Here is a 19,352-nt window from a genome sequence, read left to right as displayed (position 1 = left end):
AAATTCGTAAAATAAAATAGGAATATAATTTGATTATGAACATTATCTCTTTTGTCAAGGGCGATGGAATATACGGATGTGATGTGCTAGGTTATGAGCGGCCATTAATTAATAGTAGAATTGTGAGTAATTTTGGGATTCCATTTTTGATAGAATTTATATGAGAATAACAGCTATTTATGGATAGGAGCTTCATAAACAAAATGAGTACAAAATTAGTCAAATTTGGAAGTGGTCTTACACTGACTTTCCAGAGTACTCTGGTCATGGATTTTTACATATATAAACTTGACCTTTATCAGCATATAAATTGTGCTGTATGTATGGATGTGTCTTAGGCATAGATGATATGGGCAGATAGTAAAGAAAATTTTGTTGCATTGAACTATTGTGAGTTTTACAACGAAATGCATTGTGAATCTTAAAACCGAGGGGCAGACGTGAACGCGCTGTTATGTTTTTTTTACACTCAGAACACGATGTTACGTGTACCTGCAACATATTTTGTTAATCTGCCACACCTATATTGGCATACTGGTGTCAGTAGTATTCACTAAGTTGCATAGGAATGGATGAGCAACAGTTGAAGGGGGTATACAACCACGTATTTGGATATTTTCTACAAAAGTAGGGGTTTCAATAAGTGGTAGCTGTACACATGGGATTTATCAAATTAAGTTATGCAGTTTAAACAATGTTACTGGTAAACAGAAGGGAAATGGATAGTAAATAAATTCTTCAATGCTGGGTAAATTTAATGAGATATTACAAAGACTTATAAGAGCTACTGTTCTTCCTTATAGCAGTGGGAAAAGTGAGAATTACAACCAAATGAATCTATAAATGAATGTGATAGGGATAATATCCTCAATTTGTGTTAGCCACTTTTGCGGCCATTTAGGCCAAACACATTGAGAGAAAATTGTCGTTCACTACGTAATTTACACATGGCTATTTGTAAAAGGGAAGTTGTTGCGATGGGCAACATTTCTGAAGGTTTATTAAAATGTTATAATATGACATGTGTCAAGGCAAACTATTGGATGGGAAAATTAGATCTGGTTATAGAATGAATTTGCTGACCCTTTGAAGTTAATTCTTTGAAATTGATTGTTTTACTAGTATTTTGAGTTCACATTGGAAATAGTTTGGTAGAGCTTTGTTAAAACCTATGGTTGTGGTATTTTGGAACGAATTCACAGATCATAGGAAGTTGATAACAATAGAAATAAATATGGACCCCGGGAGATAGGGGCATCAGGATAAGGCAAATAATCAGATTTATGTTATAGATTAAGGGATTTTTCTTTAGTCACATTTTAAGAAGTTGTTAGTTTGGTATATAATGTTGAATGTCATTGACATATAATTATGTTATAGGTATGAACAAATACGAGGAGTAGCAGCTGAGATACTCCAATATTTGTTTATTGGATTAGTGTTTATATTGGCAATAGTTTTAGTAGTGGCTTGCTTGAAAACCTTAGTGACGGTGGGTTTGAATAAGATAACAAACAACACTATGATAGTGCAAGCAGCCACAAAAGAGGGAATAAACAAAGCAACAAATGAGGAAATGAATGTGGAACCACAAAAGAGGAAGACTTCTATGGCGACATGAATACTGAGATTCAACGATTGAATCAAGTAATGTTGAAAATGAATACAGTAGATTTAAAATAAGGGCATAACAACTTGTTGTGAACTATGTCCGTTTTATAAGATCAATGAACTCATATCACCACAAGTTACGCTGTTAAAGAAAAACAAAAAGCGGGGAGGACTATGCTAATAACACATTAGGCATAGTTTGCTTGTTTGCAAGAATTGTTGGGAATTAGATATTCCTGTTTGTGATTTAAATCATATATAATCATTATTAATGCATTTATTTTCTTTGAGTTGAGTTACAACACCTGCATGTGTTTAATTTTTTGAATTATATGAACCTGAAAGCAATTGTGGATGCTATTCTTAGTTTTAGTAGTGTAAAACACATGTCTGATTTGAATATTATTCGTGTGAAGTTGTTATAAAATATAGTGATTTCATGTTACAATGTACCCCATCTGATTCAATCTGTGTGGAGAGCAGATATAAATGTGGCTAAGTAAAGGAAAGACAAGACCATATCCCAAATGGAGTGATAACGACATCTGGGAAGAAGTTTGAAAAAGGAAAATTTGTGAAAATGAAGTTAATCTTGGCATACACCCTCTTTCTCAAAGAATGATGAAGAAATGCTCCTTTGGAAGATGGATGTTTACCTTCACCAAGGGAAAATTATGTGACCATTTGTCTGGGTCACACTGCAACATATGGAAAAGGGCGATCACTTACTTGTGTTCAAATACCTCGAACATTCATCACATCAGCAATTGCAGGACGACGATATTTTACCTGCAACGTTTACGGGATACGGTGACGTGTGTCATTACTTCACCAACTTCCGGGGAGCCAGCATGGAGCTGCAAGCGAACGACTGCCTTTTCCTTCACAACAGCTGTGCACGATTCTGCTGTGGGCTCCTGGTATGGACCATGGGCAACTGAGTACCATGGTCCCAACATCATCATTGCGGATGCATCCGGCATCCCTGCTCCACATCTTGTTGACAAATCAACATCACATCAATACTTGCTCCATGCTCACGATTAGTGAGGAGGCAAGTCGACTACAACTGGATGGAGGCCTTGTTCAAATCTACTATGGCTCACAGCAAGAGTGGCAAGGATGCTGCATGGAGAGCAGGGTCAGTCTTTGACTCTGCCCAGCTATCACAACAGCGGAAAATCCTATGCAAATAGTGAAGGTGTGATGAAGACAACAGGAGAAAAATGTTTTATGCTGAAATTCCAAACACAAGTGATCCGCCCCTTTTTTCAAACAAAGAAAGTCAATATTTGATTAAAGGCAAATATTTTGCCAAATGTTGCAGATGCTTTATTATTTTGATGAACTGAAATTATTGCGTTTTGGTGAAGGTGAAATGTTTTGTGATCTTTATGCAAATGAGTTGAATTGAATTATCAACATAGAAAGAGTCAATGAAGGTGAAATGTTTTGTGATCTTTATGCAAATGAGTTGAATTGAATTATCAACATAGAAAGAGTCAATGAACAAGGAAATGTATTGTGATCAAAATTCTTCCAGAATGACGGTGTATGCCTTAGGAAATTGAATTACCAGATTAGTGTTTTGAATATTTAAATGTGGTAATGTTTAGATTAATGGTTAATATAAACATAAATGAAAAACTGGGGATTGTCAGGGAATAAATATTCATATTGACAGTATTGCTAAAATATATATATCTCAATGTGATCGTGTGTAAAGTAGTATATGTTTTACTTTACGAATGAGTAAAGTGCATAGAACTAGCAGGTGGGTGGGAGAGTTAATTTCAGACAAAAATGTGTAACGCTCGTGGACTGCCATCTGTGTAGAAAAATAGCCTATGTTCAGTTCACTGCAGGCTGCAAATTCTTCCTCAGCAGGTCAGAGTATTTGACCTCTTGAACAGAAATAAGTACTAGCTGGCCAAGAGAGAGCCAAATAAGGTTTTGGATAAGGGACACCCTGCATGCTCTGCAACATCAAAGGAGTTTGGGGCTTTAAAACCAGGAGAAAGTTGCGAGCAGAGAGGAGAGTGGACGGGGAACAACTGGAGACTGGTCAACAACTGAACGAGCTTCAAAAGACCTACAGACCGAGCTTCAACCAAGACCTACCAAACAAGCTTCAACAAAGACTGGAACAAAGCCTCATTAAAGATCTCGGCTTAGTATACAACAAATTCTCAAGTATACAACAAATTCTCAAAAGTGAATAAAACATTGATTTTGCTAAACCGAGTCCCTTGAAGTTTTAGTAACATAACACCAGTAATTGTTAATAATTCTCCAAGAATACCATTACACGTACCACAGCCTCAAGCGCCCCCACCGTCTTGCTTATACGGTACCTACCCGCTGCCTCGTAGAAACGCACACACATGTGTGATGACATCTTTGCCATGGTCCTTCAGGGTGGTGAAATGCGTGCTTTGATGCCTTTGTGCTTTGTTGATTTTTGAAACGTGTGTGAATGGGTAAGGGATTTGTGTGAATGAATGAGGGTGAAATCCACCGAGCCAGGTCACTCACCTGTAACACCAGGACAGGGCCCGTGGAAATTTGGGGCCCATTGGGATGGCCCCGCAGGTAACATTTGGTATTGTGGCACCCACGGGGGAACGTGGTCTGAAGGAAGGGGTATGTTGTTTTTATTGAAATTTTGCAATGGTTGATAAGTTTTGTGGTTAACGTAAGTTTGTGTGTGTTGCTGTTTTTCTCTTCCTCCCCAGGAGTTACGAACGAGGATTCTAATGATTGTAAATATTTGAAATGTAAGTTGTTGCTTAAGGGGGTAGAACGGTATGGAGAACAGGTAAGTCGATATGGCTCACTTCGCACAGCCCTCCTGATTTATTTCATAGGCTGATTAAGTGTGAGTCAGTAAGTTGCAAGACTGGGTGGGTAGCACCTGTAATGAACCTTGCGGGAGCTACGGTTCCAGAAGGGGGGCTGTGTTATCTCATCTCAACATCTCAAGGAATCACAATTTGTATTCTGCTTCACATACTTTTATTCAAAGGACAAGGAACTCAAAACATTTCCCCAGTTTCACAGATTGTAGCAAGGAGAAAGGCTCGGCAGGCGGGGAGCTGCTCATAAGAAAAGATTGTTGTTGCAAGGTCAAACAAAGATTTTGTCAACAGCTTCCCAAAACAAGACAGTCAGACGCTAGGGAGGCAAATGGGTCATATTGCCCCTAATTAGACTGAGATTCGAATGAAATCCCTTACACATGTTTCAGAAGGTGCAACCCAGGTCTCAAAGTATCCACCTTCGTGTGTGTGTGAGTTGTGTTTGTGTGATTGTGTGCGTGTCCATATATGCATGTATAGGTGTGTATGTTTGTGTTGTTGGCTGCTATCTCCACATGTGGGTGAGTTTCTAGTGTGCGGTGTCTTCTCCCCCATGTGAATTAGTTTGTGTTTATTTAAATTTGATAACTGATTAAAAACCTTCAAACACACAGCACACTTGTATGGTTTGTCCCCAATGTGAATGTGTCTATGTTCATTTAAGGCTAATTGACGACCAAAAACCTTAGAACACACGGAACACTTGGGAACACTTTCCGGCTTCTCCCCCATGTGAATGAGTTTGTGTGTATTTAAATGTGATGATTGACGAAAAACCTTTGAACACACAGAACACTTGTCCGGTTTCTCCCCGTGTGAAATAGTTTGTGTGTATTTAAAGTTGATGAATGACGAAAACCTCCAGAACACACAGAACATTTGAATGGTTTGTCCCCAATGTGAATGTGTCTGTGTTGATTTATGGCTACTGGACGACTAAAAACCTGAGAACACACAGAACACTTCTACGGTTTCTCCCCCATGTGAATTAGTTTGTGTTTATTTAAGCTTGATGAATGACGAAAAACCTTCGAACACACAGCACACTTGTACGGTTTCTCCCCCGTGTGAATTAGTTTGTGTTTATTTAAGCTTGATGAATAACGAAAAACCTTCGAACACACAGCACACTTGTACGGTTTCTCCCCCGTGTGAATTAGTTTGTGTTTATTTAAGCTTGATGAATAACGAAAAACCTTTGAACACACAGCACACTTGTACGGTTTCTCTCCCGTGTGAATTAGGTTGTGTTCATTTAAGCTTGATGAATGACGAAAAACCTTCGAACACACAGCACACTTGTACGGTTTCTCCCCCGTGTGAATTAGTTTGTGTTTATTTAAGCTTGATGAAGAACGAAAAACCTTAGAACACACAGCACACTTGTACCGTTTCTCCCCCGTGTGAATTAGTTTGTGTTTATTTAAGCTTGATGAATAACGAAAAACCTTCGAACACACAGCACACTTGTACGGTTTCTCTCCCGTGTGAATTAGGTTGTGTTCATTTAAGCTTGATGAATGACGAAAAACCTTCGAACACACAGCACACTTGTACGGTATCTCCCCCGTGTGAATTAGTTTGTGTATCTTTAAGCTTGATGAATGACGAAAATCTTCAGAACACACAGCACACTTGTATGGCTTCCCCCCAATGTGAATGTATCTGTGTTTATTTAAGGCTACTGGACGACTAAAAACCTTAGAACACACGGAACACTTGTATGGCTTCTCTCCCGCGTGAATTAGTTTGTGTGTATTTAAATTTGATAACTGATTAAAAACCTTCGAACACACAGCACACTTGTATGGCTTCTCCCCCGTGTGAATTAGTTTGTGTTTATTTAAGCTTGATAAATGACGAAAATCTACAGAACACACAGCACACTTGTATGGCTTCTCCCCCGTGTGAATTAGTTTGTGTCTATTTAAGCTTGATGAAAAACGAAAATCTTCAAAACACACAGAACATGTGAATGATTTGTCCCCAATGTGAATGTGTCTGTGTTGATTTAAGGCTAATGGATGACTAAAAACCTTTGAACACACAGAACACTTGAACGGCTTCTCCCCCGGATGAATTCGTTTATGTATATTTAAATTTGATAACTGATTAAAAACCTTTGAACACACATAACACTTGTACAACTTCCCTCGTTGGTTGTTATCTTCATTCGCAGGTTTCAGCAGGTGCAACGCAGTCCTCCCACAACTTGATGTGTCCATCTCCATTTGATCCTTTTGACTTGCTGCTGATAATCACAAAATCCTTACAACGCTTGTGCTGATTCTTCACAAATTTTGTCTCAATGTGCACGAGTGTGCAAAATCCTTAGGACACAATGAGCATGTGTTCAACTTCTTCCCAGTTTGTCCTTTGTGATGTTGAAATAAAACTGAATAAGACAAAAAAAGGAGAAACAGCAGAGAGGGAGAGAGAGAGAGAGAGAGAGAGAGAGGGAGAGAGAGAGAGAGAGAGAGAACAGACAATTAGCCTATTAAAAATCATTTACAAAAACCCTTTTTAATGAGCGATCATTCAAATTTCACCACCTCCCTACACCACAACAATGATACGTTACACGTCGTGAATAACTTTTGACAAATATATTCCATTCACGAAACCTCCGCGGAGGTGATTATTTCCCTGGTGATGATTAAAGGGCATTTACCAATCAATTTCAGATTCCCAAACAAAGGCACCAAGACTTGCTCATAGAGCTTGAAGGTGTTGTCACGTAGTGTGCTTGACCGAGTCTTCATCGTGCCTAATTAGTGTGCGAATAAAGATAGGTCGAGGTGCTTGTCTCTTCACACCCTCTTCAACCTTTTGGACTGGCGTCGTGACGGGCGGTCGCGTTTTTCGTGTGCACCGTGAAGGGAACATTCGGAGCTTTATTGAGCCTTTACCACGTTGGGGGATGGGGGTGGGGAGGGGGGGGAGGTGTTGTTAGACTCAGTGCTTCTCGAAAACCAGAAAACAACAAAAACCAGAAAATTGTCTGAGCAGGTCAGACACAAGATTGTAGCCAAGCATGGACAATCTCAAGGCTACAAGTCCATCTCCAGAGACCTTGATGTTCCTGTGTCCACCGTACACAATGTTATCAGGAATAGAGTAGCCAACCTCCCTGGACGTGACCGCAAGAGAAAACCTGATCGAAGATTGCAGCGAAGGATTGTTTCAATGTTGGAGAAAGCACCTATATCAACTGCCAAACAGATTCAAACTGACCTTCAGACACAAGGTACGACAGTGTCAACTCGCACCATTCGTCACCAACTCAATGAAAGGAGACCCATGAAGACCTCACTGCTGCTGAGAGATAGACATAAGAAAGCCCGAATGGAGTTTTCCAAAACGAACCTGAACAAGCCTAAATCCTTCTGGGAGAATGTCATGTGGACAGATGAGATCAAATTAGAGCTTTCTGGTAAAGCACATAATCTCTATGTTAACAGAAAACAAAATGAAGCTTTCAAAGAAAACAACACCTTCCCTGCAGTCAAACATGGAGGAGGTTCAGTGATGTTTTGGGGTTGCTGTGCTGCCTCTGGCACTGGGTGCCTTGAATGTGTGCATGGCATCATGAATTCAGGAGATTACCAAGGCATTTTGGAGCACAATGTTCATCCCATTGTGAGAAAGCTGGGTCTCCAACGAAGGTCATGGGTCTTGCAGCAGGACTATGCCCCCAAAAATACTTCAAACAGCACCCAGGAATAGTTCAAGACAAAACGCTGGACTGTTCTGAAGTGGCCAGCAATGAGTCCAGGTCTAAATCCCATTGAACACCTGTGGGGAAATCTGAAAACAGCAGTTGGGAGAAGACACCCTTCAAATCTGGGAGAACTGGAGCAAGTTTGCATGAGAATAGTGGGACAAACTGCCAGTAGAGAGGTGTAGGAAGCGCTTGACTGCAGTTATTTTGTCCAAAGGCTGTGCTAAAATTTCTATTTTCTGATTTAAAGCGACAGATTAAGTTCTGAATCAAAAACAAAGGTTCTGTAATATTAACAGTTAAATAAATAATCGTGGAGACCAAATAGTTTCGTCAATTTCAACATATTTTTCGAGAAAACTGTGTTATTTGAAAAAAAGTGCAAGGGTGCCAATATTTTTGAACACGAGTGGACCATTATATTCAAGAAAGAATATCGCACAGATCACTGACAAAGAAAGAGCAAGCAAAGGCCTATTATATTATTCATATGATAATCTGTGAAAAAAATGCCTCCATAAACTTAGAAAATATAAGATAAAAGAAACACAGATGCCTTCCATGTTGATCGATGTCAAGGTATACATTCCTTGCCCAAAGTAATTGGCACTTACCACCATGGTGTGGAACTTTCTGGATGTCAAAGCAAACGCCTCACCAACTGCTCGCACCTATACGCTCGCACCAAAGCAATTTCCCACCTGGAAAACGTGCAATTCACCAGATGATGCATCATGTCATGCAAAGCGTTAACCTAATGAAAATGTAACGGTTTAAAAAAAAATGGAATCTTTATGAAATGGCCTTCCTTTAAAATCTCATGCACAATCATACAGGTTATATGATCAAATATTAACATGCATTTTCAAAACTGCATATTGTACGTACTTTACTTCGAATGACAAAGCAAAGCAATCAGTGGTCTTTCCTTCGTGGTCCCTCTGTGCTGTGTTTCCCTCGCGGTCCCTCTGCACTGTCTTTCCCTCGCGGTCCCTCTGTGCTGTCTTTCCCTCACGGTCCCTCTGTGCTGTCTTTCCCTCGCGGTCCCTCTGTGCTGTCTTTCCCTCGCGGTCCCTCTGTACTGTCTTTCCCTCGTGGTCCCTCTGTGCTGTCTTTCCCTCACGGTCCCTCTGTGCTGTCTTTCCCTCACGGTCGCTCTGTGCTGTCTTTCCCTCGCGGTCCCTCTGTGCTGTCTTTCCCTCGCGGTCCCCCCTGTGCTGTCTTTCCCTCGCGGTCCCACTGCACTGTCTTTCCCTCGCGGTCCCACTGTACTGTCTTTCCCTCGTGGTCCCTCTGTGCTGTCTTTCCCTCATGGTCCCTCTGTGCTGTCTTTCCCTCACAGTCCCTCTGTGCTGTCTTTCCCTCACGGTCCCTCTGTGCTGTCTTTCCCTCGCGGTCCCTCTGTGCTGTCTTTCCCCCGCGCTCCCTCTGTGCTGTCTTTCCCTCGCGGTCCCTCTGTGCTGTCTTTCCCTCACGGTCCCTCTGGGCTGTCTTTCCCTCACAGTCCCTCTGTGCTGTCTTTCCCTCACGGTCCCTCTGTGCTGTCTTTCCCTCGCGGTCCCTCTGTGCTGTCTTTCCCTCACGGTCCCTCTGTGCTGGCTTTCCCTCGCGGTCCCTCTGTGCTGTCTTTCCCTCGTGTTCCTACGGTACTGTCTTTCCCTCGCGGTCCCTCTGTGCTGTCTTTCCCTCGTGGTCCCCCTGTACTGTCTTTCCCTCGTGGTCCCCCTGTGCTGTCTTTCCCCCGCGCTCCCTCTGTGCTGTCTTTCCCTCGCGGTCCCTCTGTGCTGTCTTTCCCCCACGCTCCCTCTGTGCTGTCTTTCCCTCGCGGTCCCTCTGTGCTGTCTTTCCCTCGCGGTCCCTCTGTGCTGTCTTTCCCCCGCGCTCCCTCTGTGCTGTCTTTCCCTCGCGGTCCCTCTGTGCTGTCTTTCCCTCACGGTCCCTCTGTGCTGTCTTTCCCTCACAGTCCCTCTGTGCTGTCTTTCCCTCACGGTCCCTCTGTGCTGTCTTTCCCTCGCAGTCCCTCTGTGCTGTCTTTCCCTCGCGGTCCCTCTGTGCTGGCTTTCCCTCGCGGTCCCTCTGTGCTGTCTTTCCCTCATGTTCCTACGGTACTGTCTTTCCCTCGCGGTCCCTCTGTGCTGGCTTTCCCTCGCGGTCCCTCTGTGCTGTCTTTCCCTCGTGTTCCTACGGTACTGTCTTTCCCTCACAGTCCCTCTGTGCTGTCTTTCCCTCACGGTCCCTCTGTGCTGTCTTTCCCTCGCGGTCCCTCTGTGCTGTCTTTCCCTCGCAGTCCCTCTGTGCTGGCTTTCCCTCGCGGTCCCTCTGTGCTGTCTTTCCCTCGTGGTCCCACTGTACTGTCTTTCCCTCGTGGTCCCCCTGTGCTGTCTTTCCCTCGCGGTCCCACTGTACTGTCTTTCCCTCGTGGTCCCCCTGTGCTGTCTTTCCCTCGTGGTCCCCCTGTGCTGTCTTTCCCTCGCGGTCCCCCTGTACTGTCTTTCCCTCGCAGTTGTCAGCTCTTTCACGAGCCTCGATTCAGTATTTTAAAAAAAAAAAAAAAAAATCTGTAATTGTGTTGAAAAAATAAACTGAATTTACAACAAACCTTGCTTGACATCCATTACCAAGGAACCTCCTGGAAATCTCGTGTTAATGAAGGAAAAAAAGACGTCTCTCGAAAGCGTTTGTACTTACACAGAGTTTCCTCATCCCCGTTTGTATTGTGTAATTTAATTTAAATATGAGATAAAAATGGAGGGGCAATGCACCGGTAAAGGGGAGCTATGTCTCTCTCTCTCTCTCTGATGTGCTATGCTCTTCCAAACTTCCAAAACAAGTTCGTGAGCAAATATTACACTGGGTGGTTTGCAATTGTCTTCCAAGCGTTAGTTATGGCAGGAGTTTGGATGATTTTACCCTTGCATGTAGTGATTGGGCCTCGGAGGCTTACTTCAATTATAACCCGAAAATCCGACACGAATGCAGGCCTGAGGCCTTCGAGGCCCCACATAAATGTTGTTGTACTACTATGTTATATCATTATTTTCTTGATATGAGCCTCATTATATGCTCTTATAACTTCGTTACAAATAATTCAGTGACAAAAATATGAAAATTAAAAAACGTTACACCAATACATTTGTGGGGCCTCCTCCCAATGGCGGCATTGTTGTAGGATTTTTGACAGTTGAGGACATATACATTCTAAATAAAAGGATTTGTGAATCATATTTTTTGAGCAAATACTCCTCCATGAGCCTCAACCTTTTAGAGAAAAAAAAGTTGAAAAACCAAGAACAAAATATTTTTTCCAAAAAACCCCAACAATGATTCATTACGTGTATGGGCTTCTTCCAACTAATAGGATTAATGATTCACATTTCTGAGCAAATACACATCTGAGCATCGACTTGGATTGAAAAAGCATATATGAAAGAAAAAAATCTATGAAAAAAATTAATGAATTAAAAAAACATCTATGGCTGCGGCATCTATGGCTGCGTTTATGTCGGATTTTTTATGCCTGCATCGAAGAATTAAGAAGTACACACCTGCGTGTTTCGGAATTTGTTCAGGATGCTGGCGATGAGTCGCCTGCATGGACGTCGCATAAATTGGTGAATCACCCTGAGTGTGAAACAACTCGTGTCCATCACTAACAGGTATACATACCACCACGTGATTGAGAGTCTGGTTTAGAGCACCAAGACCTACGAGCTGTGAATGCACGTCGAACGACAATGGATGAACGGACTGCACCTGCACTTGTTAGTCCCCTTCCGGTGTAAACCGGAGGGGACTATAGGTTTGCACTCCGTCCCTCCGTATGTCCGTCAGTAGTGTAATAATGTTGCTTCTGGGACACCTCCGTTTAACATGGGAAATCCCTATCTAATGTCATTTACCCCCTTGTCTTTTTCAAAAATCATAAACACCTCTATTTCTCCCACCCTCATCTTTATGAACCTTTTGTCTGTAGTACCTATCCTTAATGTTGTTCATTAGACCACTCAAACACTACAAATATTTGTTTTCTCTTATAGACCTATCATCCTTCTTCTACATATCATCTGGCAGATTAATCTTTGACCCATTCACTTCCATATTGACCCTAAAGACCTCTATTTCTCTCACCCTGTTCTTTACGAACCTTCTAACCTTTTGACATGTTATCCTTATTCATTAGACCACTTAAACACCTGTGATCCTTCTGACCTTATGGACCTTTTAACCTTTGACTCTTAATATCATCTGGTGAATATAACCCACTCAAACAACGACCCTACAAATATTTGTTTATGCGTGGGAAATAATTTAATTCTCCTACAACTCTCTTCACCATCTAATATATTAACAAAAAATATGTTTGACTTTGGTTCTTTATTAAGATATTTTAACTGAGCTAAGATAAAATGGTAAACCTCCCTCAATGTTCTTATTTGAGCGCCTCCAGTGCCACACACTTTTTGGTAGGCTCTGCCCACCTTTTGTTAAGCTCCGTCCACTTTTTGGAAAAACCCCGCCCACTTTTTGGTAAGCCACGCCCACCTTTTACTAAGCCCCGCCCACTTTTTGTTAAGCCACGCCCACTTTTTGCTATGCCCCGCCCACTTTTGCTAAGCTCCGCCCACTTTTGCTAAGTCCCACCCACTTTATAAACTCTTCAGCATTGTATCATTTCCAGGTAATACATAACATCATTTTCAGGGAATTTCCATCACATCATTTCCAGTTAAGACACGCCCAGGGAATTTCCACAGGAAATGACACACACCCAGCCCTTCTTATAAAAGGCACCGACCACACAGGCTTTTTCAAACACGCTTTCTGCTTCACTTGAGAATGGACTCCTATGCCGAAATGGAATGGGATAACTTTGCTATTCCTTGGAGTCCTACTACCTGTGTAGCGCTCAACCTTCAGATTGATGAACTGGACTCGAACCTCTTGTCGATGGAGGAAATTGTATCTGAGCTACGAAATGAAAATTCTACTTTTAACACAACTTGGGATAAAGTTATTTTTTTGTTTGAAGATCTTTTGAACAACCAAGACCCACAGAACGAGTTCTACCTTGATGACCCAGCCAAAGAGTTATACCTTGGAGATCCACAAAATCCTGAAAAAGAGTTCTACCATGATGATACTTATTGTGAGTTATCAAAACAAAACCCACTGAACGAGTTCTACCTTGATGACCCAGCCAAAGAGTTATACCTTGGAGACTCACTAAATTTGGGAAAAACTAATTATGAGGTCTGCCTAGATGGTTCTAACTGTGGAGCCTACCTTGGAGACTCACTAAATTTGGGAAAAACAAATTATGAGGTCTGCCTAGATGGTTCTAACTGTGGAGCCTACCTTGGAGACTCACTAAATTTGGGAAAAACTAATTATGAGGTCTGCCTAGATGGTTCTAACTGTGGAGCCTACCTTGGAGACTCACTAAATTTGGGAAAAACTAATTATGAGGTCTGCCTAGATGGTTCTAACTGTGGAGCCTACCTTGGAGACTCACTAAATTTGGGAAAAACTAATTATGAGGTCTGCCTAGATGGTTCTAACTGTGGAGCCTACCTTGGAGACTCACTAAATTTGGGAAAAACTAATTATGAGGTCTGCCTAGATGGTTCTAACTGTGGAGCCTACCTTGGAGACTCACTAAATTTGGGAAAAACAAATTATGAGGTTTGCCTAGATGGTTCTAACTGTGGAGCCTACCTTGGAGACTCACTAAATTTGGGAAAAACTAATTATGAGGTCTGCCTAGATGGTTCTAACTGTGGAGCCTACCTTGGAGACTCACTAAATTTCATAAAATTAGGAAAAGAGTTTTACCTTGGAGACTTTGAAAACTGGTTTCGTTTTGGAGACTCTGAATGGGGGTTTTGTTTTGATGACTCGGAATGTGATACCTATCTTGGAGGCTCAACAGGAATGTGGTTATACCTTGGGAACTTGGAAAGTTGGTTTTATTTTGGAGACTCTACCTGTGGGGTTCCTCTTGGAGACTCTTTGGATTCTAAAGCAATGAACAATGTTCTTTATTTAATGACGCTTGATTTAAGCAATATCAAGAAAGTTCGAGGAAGAAAATGCTGGAAAATTCTTTCTTCCCATTTCTACTTCTTCAAACTTAAAAGCCTTGAAAGACAGAATTGGAGGAAGAGGAAAAAAAAAAAAGAAATACGTATTTAAAAAAGAAGAAAAGAAAGATTATGTTAGGGTTTGGGTGGGATTTTGAATGTGAGGGTTAGGGATGGGGTTGGGTTAGGGTTGGGATTTTGAATGTGAGGGTTAGGGTTGGGGTTGGGTTAGGGATGGGGTTGGGTTAGGGATGGGGTTGGGTTAGGGATGGGTTGGGTTAGGGTTGGGATTTTGAATGTGAGGGTAAGGGTTGGGGTTGGGTTAGGGATGGGATTGGGTTAGGGTTGGGATTTTGAATGTGAGGGTTAGGGATGGGTTGGGTTAGGGATGGGGTTGGGTTAGGGATGGGGTTGGGTTAGGGTTGGGGTTGGGTTAGGGATGGGGTTGGGTTAGGGATGGGGTTGGGTTAGGGATGGGGTTGGGTTAGGGATGGGGTTGGGTTAGGGATGGGGTTGGGTTAGGGATGGGTTGGGTTAGGGATGGGTTTGGGTTAGGGATGGGGTTGGGTTAGGGCTTGGGTTGGGTTAGGGTTTGTATATTATTATGACTCACTCGCACATACACACACACACAAAAGTTAAGCCCCAACTAAAAAGTTGTGGGATTCTGTGTTTGGGGTTCACAGATTTAAAAACGTATCCCCATTATACACACACAAAAGTTAAGCCCCAACTAAAAAGTTGTGGGATTCTGTGTTTGGGGTTCACAGATTTAAAAACGTATCCCCATTATACACACACAAAAGTTAAGCCCCAACTAAAAAGTTGTGGGATTCTGTGTTTGGGGTTCACAGATTTAAAAACGTATCCCCATTATACACACACAAAAGTTAAGCCCCAACTAAAAAGTTGTGGGATTCTGTGTTTGGGGTTCACAGATTTAAAAACGTATCCCCATTATACACACACAAAAGTTAAGCCCCAACTAAAAAGTTGTGGGATTCTGTGTTTGGGGTTCACAGATTTAAAAACGTATCCCCATTACATTTTATTTATTTATTTATTATTTTCAAGGGTATTATCTGCTTACTTGTGTTTTTTGTAATTCTTGTGAGTAAAATGAACCCAAGATTTCTTCTCCATTTAAATCATATAATTTGTAGGTCCAAGGGACTGTATCCATTACATCAATGATTTTAAATAATTCACGAGTCCATTTTTGTGTATAACCTTTCTCAAAATGACTTTTCCATTTGTATATTCTTACAATATCACCAACTTTAAACTTGGGCTTTCTCAAATTAATCTCCTTTTCATATTCTAATTTTGTAAATGTTTCTGATGGTTTTGATTGTGTTGATGAATGAACTGTATTATTGTAATTATCTACAATATCCTGAATTAAATACACCCATTTTTGAGAACCGAGTTGTGTGAATTTTTTATATAATTTCTCTTTTAAAGTACGATTAAAACGCTCAATAACAACTGCCTTTCCTTCATTAAAGGTGCTGTATAATTTAATACCCTTCCCCTTAAGAAATTTCATGAATATTTTGTTATAGAACTCTGTTCCCTCATCAGTCCATAACTTCTTTGGTTTCCTTTTATCCCGATCAAATATTAGCTTAAAGGCTAACATTAAAGTATCACCCCTTTTATTTTTTAAAGGGACAACCCAGGCAAATCTACTCCTCAAATCAATAACGGTTAAAGCATACCTGTATCCCCTGTCATTATTCAATTCAATTAAATCAGCGGACCATATGTGGTCGGTGTATTTAGAATAAACCTTCCTTCTTTTAAACTTTGTGATTATAGGTTTGTGTAATTCTTCAGCCAAAAGCTCCTCAGTCTTGATGACATCATTAGAGCCTAATAGTTTTTTGAGGAATAACCAAGACCAAGTTTCAATTTAGCATTTATCAAATTTCTCACAATAAACCTATCAACTTTCTCTCTCAACGTTGGATTTTGTATCAAAGACAAATTATACAACATTTCGCTGTCGGCTTTATGTTTTTCAGTCAACGTAGTGGTTTTCCCATAAGCAATATCATGCTTCATACACACTTCGTCAACCCTATTTGTAGGTTTAGACCAAGGTTTAGGATTGTCAGTCTCATCTAATCTTTTATCCAAGTTTGTTCCTGGACCACAGAAAGAATACCCTGGAAGGTGTAATTCCCCTGGAATTCCAGTTGTTGTAAATTTACTTCCTGACAGAAACTTTTGTATGTCTCCTCCTCTTTTAGGAGAGATGAATTGGCACTTTTTAGAGCCACATACTTGACATATTCCTTTTTGATAAACTCTATTATTTTTAGCTTTAACATAAGAGATATTTTTAGATTTAGTTTTCTTTTTACATTTGAGACAATAACTCATATTTATTTATCAGAAAAATTCCGACAGAGTATCAAAACCTTTTTGGTTTTCAACATATACATTTCAATCTTTATTTTTAAAACATAAAGAATCCTAAGGAATGCCTTCACTCTCTCCTCCATTTATTTACAAATAAAAACTAACTAAAGTCAATGACACCAACATCATCAATCACATAATCTTTTCCTTCTTCTTCTTCTTCTTCTTCTTCACCACTTTCTCGTTTAAATCTCTGAAATTGAAGACATTGACGTTCTTATTTTTGAAACTATTATCTTCATAAGAGTTGTTAATTCTTTAATTTCCTCTTCGGTGCGTTGAGATTGATTTATTTGCTTTAATACACTCAATCTTTTATGAATCTCAATGATTTCCATCTTTTTATATTTTTCCTCCCTCTCTCTTTGCTCCCTCTCCTCCTCCTCCATTTTCTCCCTCTCCTCCTTCTCCTTTTTCTCCCTTTTCTCCCTTTCCTCCTTCTCCTTTTTCTCCCTCTCCTCCTTCTCCTCCTTTTTCTCCCTCTCCTCCTTCTCCTCCCTCTCCCTTTCCTCCTTCTCCTTTTTCTCTCTTTCCTCCTTCTCTTCTTCAACTCCTTCCTCATCCCTTGCTACCCTTGAGTTTGAACCCCAAAGAATATTATACATATACTCATCTGGATTTTGAGATATTCTTGTATCTATAATTATTTTTCTCATAATAGGATACCAATAAGATTTGTTGACGATTTCTAAAAGAGTTTTATATTTCATAACTTTGAGAACTTCATTTTTATTTAATATTTTAAACAAGTCTCTATTTGTGGGTTTAACAATATCAGTATAAGGCCAGTTTTTAATGACAAAATTCCCATGTATATGCTCCAAATCATAAGGTATGTAATACCGAGCACCCTTTTCTTGTAGGTATCCTTGAATACAAAAATTATAATTCTCTTGTAGTCTTCTTCCTGCCATTTATGTATCAGAAATATATGTGAGATTAATATTATGACAGGTAATACCACCCCATCTTCCCACTACCAAATCGGTTTGTATTCCTCGGCTTTCTATCCTTATCTCATTACCTTCCTTCTTTGTCATGCGAACCATCGCTATACTATCATATATTTTTCTTTTCTTAAAATCACGTATTTGTTGTTTACTAATTGTACTTCCACATAAATCCTTATCCTCACCAAGTGGATAATATTCTTCTTTACGAGACTGATTTAAATCATGTAGGTCTTCTATGTTTATTGAAAAAGACCAATTATACCCTAAATCAGGCATATCATACCCCCATTTATTAATTCGCATATTAACTAAATGTCCTTCTTTATAAAATTCAATTGTAAGCAGGTAGTTAAATTCAATGAGGAAAGGTGTATGGTCAGTATAACCAGGTGTTGTGGTTGTAAATTTTACTTCTTTCACAAAACGTGCTGTTTTCTTTAAAAATATATATTGTGATAAATCACTTAATCTAATTAAGTCATTCGCATCTGTAGGGTTTGGATAATTGATTAATTTATAAGTATTCTTCATATTAATATTTTTACTTACACTATATTTTTGTCGTTCAGCCTGTGCCTTTGTATAATAATTTGATAAATCAATATCCTGAGAGGATTTTCCAAAGATAGAACCATCTTTTCCAACATAAGTCATTTATATTAGATTAAAAATGATATCATAAAAATTTTCATTATTGTTGAGTTGAAATAATACATATAAACATAATTGACCACAACATTTAGAATTAATTTCTTGAACTTGAAATGTTTGATAAACACCATTCTGTAAGAATTGTATTACTTCAACAGGTGGTGGCATACCATAACTATCAAAATAATATTTATCCTGACTATTATGAATACAAACCCAATGAGAACCATTCTGTGTGTCTAAATTCATAATAATATTCTTTGTATTCTTATTTATATGTATTAATTCATCTCTCATACAAATAACCACATTATCAATTTTTAGTGTTTTACAATACTTAGCTAGTTCTATATTTGACGTTGTATTCTTTCCAAATTGTTTAAACCATTTATCCATTTATTTATGAGAAAGATACAATCCATTACCCCGTTTAGTTAGTTTAACACCCGCTTGAGCGATAGAGGAAAGCATATCTCCAACCAACAATCTAGCTTTATCAGGTAGACTTTCAAGTTTTTGAGCAAAATCTACAATTACACCACTTCCACTAATTTGTTTCTCCAACTCCTTGTTATGTCTTTCCAATTCTTTTTGAGCTTTTAGTTGTGCCTTCCTTTCGTTAGCAGTTTTTACCGCTGCTGAAATACCACCAGTCAATGCTCCCGCCGCACTTAAACCAGCAAATAAAGGAATTAGAAACGGGAGAAATCCTCCTCTTGACTCGTCTATTGAATATTTCTTTAACATAGGTTTCGTCATTTTAATTTTAAGTGATCCAACATCATTTAGTGTTTTTACTTGTGTGTGTGTGAGTAAAACATCAATTCTTACAGCTCCTTTTCTTTGAATTGTATTAACATTAATAATACAAGGCTTTTGATTTTGAATACAAGATGTTAATTTATTAAGATTGATTTGATTAACATATACCCCTACCATTTATTTATGAGAAAAAACCTATGTGATATTAATCATAACACCATTATCTGTATTAATCTGTAATTCTGTTTCCTCCAAAAGCAAACAATAAGCATCAACTTCTTCATTCTCC

General features: G+C 39.8%; 1 pseudogene; it reads right to left on the bottom strand.

Annotated features, from left to right (window-relative positions):
* Positions 1-4,630: 4,630 nt before the first annotated feature.
* The window catches only part of LOC144891642 (uncharacterized), a 30,941-nt pseudogene continuing 16,219 nt past the window's right edge, over positions 4,631-19,352 (bottom strand).

Source organism: Myxine glutinosa, chromosome 4, assembly GCF_964187855.1.
Source record: "Myxine glutinosa chromosome 4, kmMyxGlut1.1, whole genome shotgun sequence".
Classification (NCBI taxonomy): domain Eukaryota; kingdom Metazoa; phylum Chordata; class Myxini; order Myxiniformes; family Myxinidae; genus Myxine; species Myxine glutinosa.
Note: the sequence above shows the minus strand (reverse complement) of the source record. Positions and strands in the feature narration are given on the sequence as shown.